The sequence below is a fragment of the Nerophis ophidion genome, linkage group LG09, assembly GCF_033978795.1.
Source record: "Nerophis ophidion isolate RoL-2023_Sa linkage group LG09, RoL_Noph_v1.0, whole genome shotgun sequence".
In the NCBI taxonomy this organism is placed as follows: Eukaryota; Metazoa; Chordata; class Actinopteri; order Syngnathiformes; family Syngnathidae; genus Nerophis; species Nerophis ophidion.
The window spans coordinates 50,704,041-50,712,299 of NC_084619.1; positions in this window are offsets into that span (position 1 = coordinate 50,704,041).

Genomic DNA, 8,259 nt, shown 5'->3' on the forward strand with positions numbered 1-8,259 from the left:
TGGGTAAAATACTGCCGTTATTTCACTGTACTACTAGAAGTACAACAAAGTTGGGTAAAATACTGCCGTTATTTCACTGTACTACTAGAAGTACAACAAAGTTGGGCAAAATACTGCAGTTCCTTTCACTGTACTACTAGAAGTACAACAAAGTTGGGTAAAATACTGCCGTTATTTCACTGTACTACTAGAGGTATAAAAAAGTTGTGTAAAATACTGCCGTTATTTCACTGTACTACTAGAAGTACAACAAAGTTGTGTAAAAATACTGCAGTTATTTCACTGTACTACTAGAAGTACAACAAAGTTGGGTAAAATACTGCCGTTATTTCACTGTACTACTAGAAGTACAACAAAGTTGGGTAAAATACTGCAGTTATTTCCCTGTACTACTAGAAGTACAACAAAGTTGTGTAAAAATACTGCAGTTATTTCACTGTACTACTAGAGGTATAAAAAAGTTGGGTAAAATACTGCCGTTATTTCACTGTACTACTAGAAGTACAACAAAGTTGGGTAAAATACTGCAGTTATTTCCCTGTACTACTAGAAGTACAACAAAGTTGTGTAAAAATACTGCAGTTATTTCACTGTACTACTAGAGGTATAAAAAAGTTGGGTAAAATACTGCCGTTATTTCACTGTACTACTAGAAGTACAACAAAGTTGGGTAAAATACTGCCGTTATTTCACTGTACTACTAGAAGTACAACAAAGTTGGGCAAAATACTGCAGTTCCTTTCACTGTACTACTAGAAGTACAACAAAGTTGGGTAAAATACTGCCGTTATTTCACTGTACTACTAGAAGTACAACAAAGTTGGGTAAAATACTGCAGTTATTTCCCTGTACTACTAGAAGTACAACAAAGTTGGGTAAAAATACTGCAGTTATTTCACTGTACTACTAGAGGTATAAAAAAGTTGTGTAAAATACTGCCGTTATTTCACTGTACTACTAGAAGTACAACAAAGTTGGGTAAAATACTGCCGTTATTTCACCGTACTACTAGAAGTACAACAAAGTTGGGTAAAATACTGCAGTTATTTCCCTGTACTACTAGAAGTACAACAAAGTTGGGTAAAATACTGCCGTTATTTCACCGTACTACTAGAAGTACAACAAAGTTGGGTAAAATACTGCAGTTATTTCCCTGTACTACTAGAAGTACAACAAAGTTGGGCAAAATACTGCAGTTCCTTTCACTGTACTACTAGAAGTACAACAAAGTTGGATAAAATACTGCAGTTATTTCCCTGTACTACTAGAAGTACAACAAAGTTGTGTAAAAATACTGCAGTTATTTCACTGTACTACTAGAAGTACAACAAAGTTGGGTAAAATACTGCCGTTATTTCACTGTACTACTAGAAGTACAACAAAGTTGGGTAAAATACTGCCGTTATTTCACTGTACTACTAGAAGTACAACAAAGTTGGGTAAAATACTGCAGTTATTTCCCTGTACTACTAGAAGTACAACAAAGTTGGGTAAAATACTGCCGTTATTTCACTGTACTACTAGAAGTACAACAAAGTTGGGCAAAATACTGCAGTTCCTTTCACTGGACTACTAGAAGTACAACAAAGTTGGGTAAAATACTGCAGTTATTTCCCTGTACTACTAGAAGTACAACAAAGTTGTGTAAAAATACTGCAGTTATTTCACTGTACTACTAGAAGTACAACAAAATTGGGTAAAATACTGCCGTTATTTCACTGTACTACTAGAAGTACAACAAAGTTGGGTAAAATACTGCCGTTATTTCACTGTACTACTAGAAGTACAACAAAGTTGGGTAAAATACTGCAGTTATTTCCCTGTACTACTAGAAGTACAACAAAGTTGGGTAAAATACTGCCGTTATTTCACTGTACTACTAGAAGTACAACAAAGTTGGGCAAAATACTGCAGTTCCTTTCACTGTACTACTAGAAGTACAACAAAGTTGGGTAAAATACTGCAGTTATTTCCCTGTACTACTAGAAGTACAACAAAGTTGTGTAAAAATACTGCAGTTATTTCACTGTACTACTAGAAGTACAACAAAGTTGGGTAAAATACTGCCGTTATTTCACTGTACTACTAGAAGTACAACAAAGTTGGGTAAAATACTGCCGTTATTTCACTGTACTACTAGAAGTACAACAAAGTTGGGTAAAATACTGCAGTTATTTCCCTGTACTACTAGAAGTACAACAAAGTTGGGTAAAATACTGCCGTTATTTCACTGTACTACTAGAAGTACAACAAAGTTGGGCAAAATACTGCAGTTCCTTTCACTGGACTACTAGAAGTACAACAAAGTTGGGTAAAATACTGCAGTTATTTCCCTGTACTACTAGAAGTACAACAAAGTTGTGTAAAAATACTGCAGTTATTTCACTGTACTACTAGAAGTACAACAAAATTGGGTAAAATACTGCCGTTATTTCACTGTACTACTAGAAGTACAACAAAGTTGGGCAAAATACTGCAGTTATTTCCCTGTACTACTAGAACTACACCAAAGTTGTGTAAAAATACTGCAGTTATTTCACTGTACTACTAGAAGTATAACAAAGTTGGGTAAAATACTGCCGTTATTTCACTGTACTACTAGAAGTACAACAAAGTTGGGTAAAATACTGCCGTTATTTCACTGTACTACTAGAAGTACAACAAAGTTGGGCAAAATACTGCAGTTATTTCCCTGTACTACTAGAACTACACCAAAGTTGTGTAAAAATACTGCAGTTATTTCACTGTACTACTAGAAGTATAAAAAAGTTAGGTAAAATACTGCCGTTATTTCCCTGTACTACTAGAAGTACAACAAAGTTGTGTAAAAATACTGCAGTTATTTCACTGTACTACTAGAAGTACAACAAAGATGGGTAAAATACTGCCGTTATTTCACTGTACTACTAGAAGTACAACAAAGTTGGGCAAAATACTGCCGTTATTTCACTGTACTACTAGAAGTACAACAAAGTTGGGTAAAATACTGCCGTTATTTCACTGTACTACTAAAAGTACAACAAATTGGGTAAAATACTGCAGTTATTTCCCTGTACTACTAGAAGTACAACAAAGTTGTGTAAAAATACTGCAGTTATTTCACTGTACTACTAGAGGTTTAAAAAAGTTGTGTAAAATACTGCCGTTATTTCACTGTACTACTAGAAGTACAACAAAGTTGGGTAAAATACTGCAGTTATTTCCCTGTACTACTAGAAGTACAATAAAGTTGGGTAAAATACTGCCGTTATTTCACTGTACTACTAGAAGTATAAAAAAGTTGTGTAAAAATACTGCCGTTATTTCACTGTACTACTAGAAGTACAACAAAGTTGGGTAAAATACTGCCGTTATTTCACTGTACTACTAGAAGTACAACAAAGTTGGGTAAAATACTGCCGTTATTTCACTGTACTACTAGAAGTACAACAAAGTTGGGCAAAATACTGCAGTTCCTTTCACTGTACTACTAGAAGTACAACAAAGTTGGGTAAAATACTGCAGTTATTTCCCTGTACTACTAGAAGTACAACAAAGTTGTGTAAAATACTGCAGTTATTTCACTGTACTATTAGAAGTACAACAAAGTTGGGTAAAATACTGCCGTTATTTCACTGTACTACTAGAAGTACAACAAAGTTGGGCAAAATACTGCAGTTATTTCCCTGTACTACTAGAACTACACCAAAGTTGTGTAAAAATACTGCAGTTATTTCACTGTACTACTAGAAGTATAACAAACTTGGGTAAAATACTGCCGTTATTTCACTGTACTACTAGAAGTACAACAACGTTGGGTAAAGTACTGCAGTTATTTCACTGTACTACTAGAAGTACAACAAAGTTGGGCAAAATACTGCAGTTCCTTTCACTGTACTACTAGAAGTACAACAAAGTTGGGTAAAATACTGCAGTTATTTCACTGTACTATTAGAAGTACTTTTTTCTCCTGCGAGTGGAAATGTGCAGTGGAAAAGCGGCCGTTTTGAAGGCGCTGTGTGGACACGGCTGTCCAATCCTCATTTCAATTTTCTTCTCCAGTCCGGCGCCGCCAATGTGTTTTTTGGGGGGGGCTTTTCAAAATGAGAGTAATCGGACTGTTGCAGCTCCTCATCGTTTTGTCGCGTTATGAAGCAGCCGGTAGCTGCAGAATGCTCACAAGAAGAAAAAAAATGTGTGCGTTTTTTTTTTTTTTATGTTAAAGAAAGATCCACTGTGTGATTATTTTGTTGTTGTTGTTTTTTTTATTATCTTGGAATGTCACTTGGATGCTTTTGCTTTGCTAATATTTGTGCCTTTGGCCGTCTTCGTGTTGTTAGCACTACATGCAGTACATGCAGTACATACAGTACATAGGAGTGTCCACTCATTGTTGATATATAATACAGAGTATAAATATATTTACTTAGCTTTACTGTGACAGGCAGGTTTTATTACACTTTTTGAAAATAGTGAGAGAGGAAAAAAAGGCCAAGCTGTCTGTTGTCAGGAGGGCTGGAATATGACGGAATATTAAGGTACACATTATTAGGATTATTATCAGAAATATTATTATCGGTCGTTTACAACCACTATCAGGATGGCCCTCAGTCATATATCAAGTGTGTGTGTGTGTGTGTGTGTGTGTGTGTGTGTGTGTGTGTGTGTGTGTGTGTGTGTGTGTGTGTGTGTGTGTGTGTGTGTGTGTGTGTTTGCGTGTGTGTGTGTGTGTGTGTGTACACCAAATCAATACGGGATCAACACGAGGTTGTGTGTAAATATGAGTGCATATGATAAAAGTGTCGTTATAAAATGTAAATAGCAAAGGAAAAAAAAAACACACACAATCGAGTTCTGCTTTGTTTAGATTGTGGTTTAAGAAAAACAAACTAAACACTACAATGTTTTTGTTTTCTTTCTTTCATGTTTTTGATACAGTAGCCGTCTGTTCACAATCATCAGCCAGCTGGCGAGAAACTTCACAAAATAAAAGACATTTTTTTATGATATGACTGCCTGTATATTTAATTAAAATATTTTGCTATCGATCACATGTTTGTTTCCTTCAAAAACATGCAAGCAAATCATTGTATTAACTTTTTCCCTATTTTAATACACAATTTTCTTTTCCTACTTTTCTTATTGTTTTCTTCTTTTTTCCACTTCATTTTCCTTCTTCACTTTTTTCTTTATTTAACTTTTACTGTGTTTTCTTATTTTATTTTTTTTCAGTTTACTTCTTTTTCTTGTTCCTACTTATTCTTGCTATTTTCTTTATTTTCCTACTTTTTCTTGTTTTCCTTCTTTTCTCCTACTTTTTATACTTTCTTTTCCAACGTTTAATTGTTTTTTCTCTTCTCTTTTTGTTTACTTCTTTTTTGAGTTTTTTTTCTTTTTTCCCTTTTTAATTTTTTTTATTCTTCTTTTACTACTTTTCTACCCTTTCCTTAATTTTTTTTTATCCGTAGTTTATTTTTTTACTTTTTTCTATATTTTAGTTTGACTATTTTATTTCCTTTTATGTTCTTCTCTTACTTGTTTTTCTTTATCCTACTTTTTCTGATTGGTCTTTTCTTTCTTTTCCTACTTTCTCTTATTTTCCTACTTGTTATTCTTTTCTCCTCTCCTTATTTACTTACTTTTTCTTATAGATCATTTCCTTTTCTTCCTTTTTTTAACTTTTTGTTATTTTTCTCTTTTTTCCATCCTTCTTTTTTTCCTTTCTTAATCTTCTTTGATTTCCTTTTTGGCCCCCATTTCCTGTTTCCTTTTGTATTGTTTGTTTTTATTCCTATTATTTTGCTCTTTCTTCTTTTCTTTTTTCATTTTGCTCCCAGCCCGTAGGGGCGATAGGGGGCAGTGCCCTCTCAGATAAATGTCTCGCCCCCTCAAATCTAAATGTTTGAAGTTGAGAAAGTACATTTTTCAACAAGTCCACAAAACGTATATAATACAAATTGACAAAATTACCCGTAGTTGAGGAGAAATTCACTAAAAATGGGCTGGTATGATTGTAGTGAGTCTTATTCTGCGTTGTGTAGTTTTTTAAGTAAGAGACACTCCACCATTCCGTCGTTTCATCATTTATTGGCCACCTGTTTTGGAAACACGAAACATAAACAGGTCTCTACTTTTCTGGCGGAGTGATACCTCATCATCAAAAGTCCGATAGAAAAGGAAATAAACACCATTCATTCATACAAAAATAATAATTTAAATTACATTAACAAAAACGTTTTATCACAAAAAATATATATAATAATACACAAATCCACATGCCTGTTTTGGAAACACATAAACAGGTCTCTACTTTTCTGGCAGAGTGATACCTGCGTAAATATCCATCCATCCATCCATTTTCTACCGCTTATTCCCTTTCGGGGTCGCGGGGGGGCGCTGGCGCCTATCACAGCTACAATCGGGCGGAAGGCAGGGTACACCCTGGACAAGTCGCCACCTCATCACAGGGCCAACACAGATAGACAGACAACATTCACACTCACATTCACACACTAGGGCCAATTTAGTGTTGCCAATCAACCTATCCCCAGGTGCATGTCTTTGGAAGTGGGAGGAAGCCGGAGTACCCGGAGGGAACCCACGCATTCACGGGGAGAACATGCAAACTCCACACAGAAAGATCCCGAGCCTGGATTTGAACCCAGGACTGCAGGAACTTCGTATTGTGAGGCAGACGCACTAACCCCTCTCCCACCGTGAAGCCCACCTGCGTAAATACCATCTGTAATTATGACCAAAAATCTAAAACATTCGACGCTCTAATCCTTACTGAACAATACCTACATCATTAATGTTTTAACTTTTAAAGTATTATGAAAGTTTAGAAATGATATTTACACAAGAAACAGGGAGCAATGAAGAACTATTACCATATCATTAAAAGTCCGATAGTAAATATCCGAAAAAACAGCAAAGTCACTTCCTGCACCGGACATCCGGTTCTTCAAAATAAAAGCGGTACTGCATCAAAAATCGACATATGTGTGTAAAGGATATCACCACATGGGCTCAGGAACACTTCATAAAACCACTGTCAGTAACTACAGTTGGTCGCTACATCTGTAATTGCGAGTTAAAACTCTACTATGCAACACCCAGAAAAGCCGCCGGCTTCGCTGGGCCCGAGATCATCTAAGATGGACTGATGCAAAGTGGAAAAGTGTTCTGTGGTCTGACGAATCCACATTTCAAAATTTATTTGGAAAATGTGGACATGGTGTCCTCCGGAACAAAGAGGAAAATAACCATCAGGATTGTTATAGGCGCAAAGTTCAAAAGCCAGCATCTGTGATGGTATGGGGGTGCATTAGTGCCCAAGGCATGGGTAACTTACACATCTGTGAAGGCACCATTAATGCTGAAAAGTCCATACAGGTTTTGGAACAACATGTGTTGTCATCCATGTAACACTATCATGGACACCACTGCTTATTTCAGCAAAAAAATGCCAAGCCACATGTTACAACAGCGTGGCTTCGTAGTAAAGGAGTGCGGGTACTTTCCTGGCCCGCCTGCAGTCCAGACCTGTCTCCCATGGAAAATGTGTGGCGCATTATGAAGCTTAAAATACGACAGCCGAGACCCCGGACTGTTGAACGACTGAAGCTCTACATAAAACAAGAATGGCAAAGAATTCCACTTTCAAAGCTTCAACAATTAGTTTTCTCAGTTCCCAAACGTTTATTGAGTGTTGTAAAAAAAAAAAAAAAAAAGGCGACGTAACACAGTGGTGAACATGCCCTTTCCCAACTACTTTGGCACGTGTTGCAGCCAAGAAAGTCTAAGTTAATTATTATTTGCAAAAAAAAATTAAGTTTATTAGTTTGAACATCAAATATCTTGTCTTTGTAGTGCATTCAATTGAATTTGGGTTGAAAATGATTTGCAAATCATTGTATTCCGTTTATATTTGCATCTAACACAATTTCCCAACTCATATGGAAACGGGTTTGTAATCGGATTTTTGATCGCATTCATTTAGTATTTAGAATGCATAAAAAAATAACATCCATTGTCTTGTCCCTCATAATGATTGTGAACGATATGCAAAAATTTTAAGAAGTGCAGTTCCCCAATTAATGTATTTTTATAATGATGTTCATTTATTTCACATAAAATATATCATTAAAATATTCCTTAGATGAAGTATGCATTGAGTATTGAGCAGCCTCTCCCCCATGCACCTTCAGCGGTAAAAAAATTAAATGAAAATGGTGTCAATGTAGATGCATTGCAGGACTGCTCGTGAAATGCCCATAA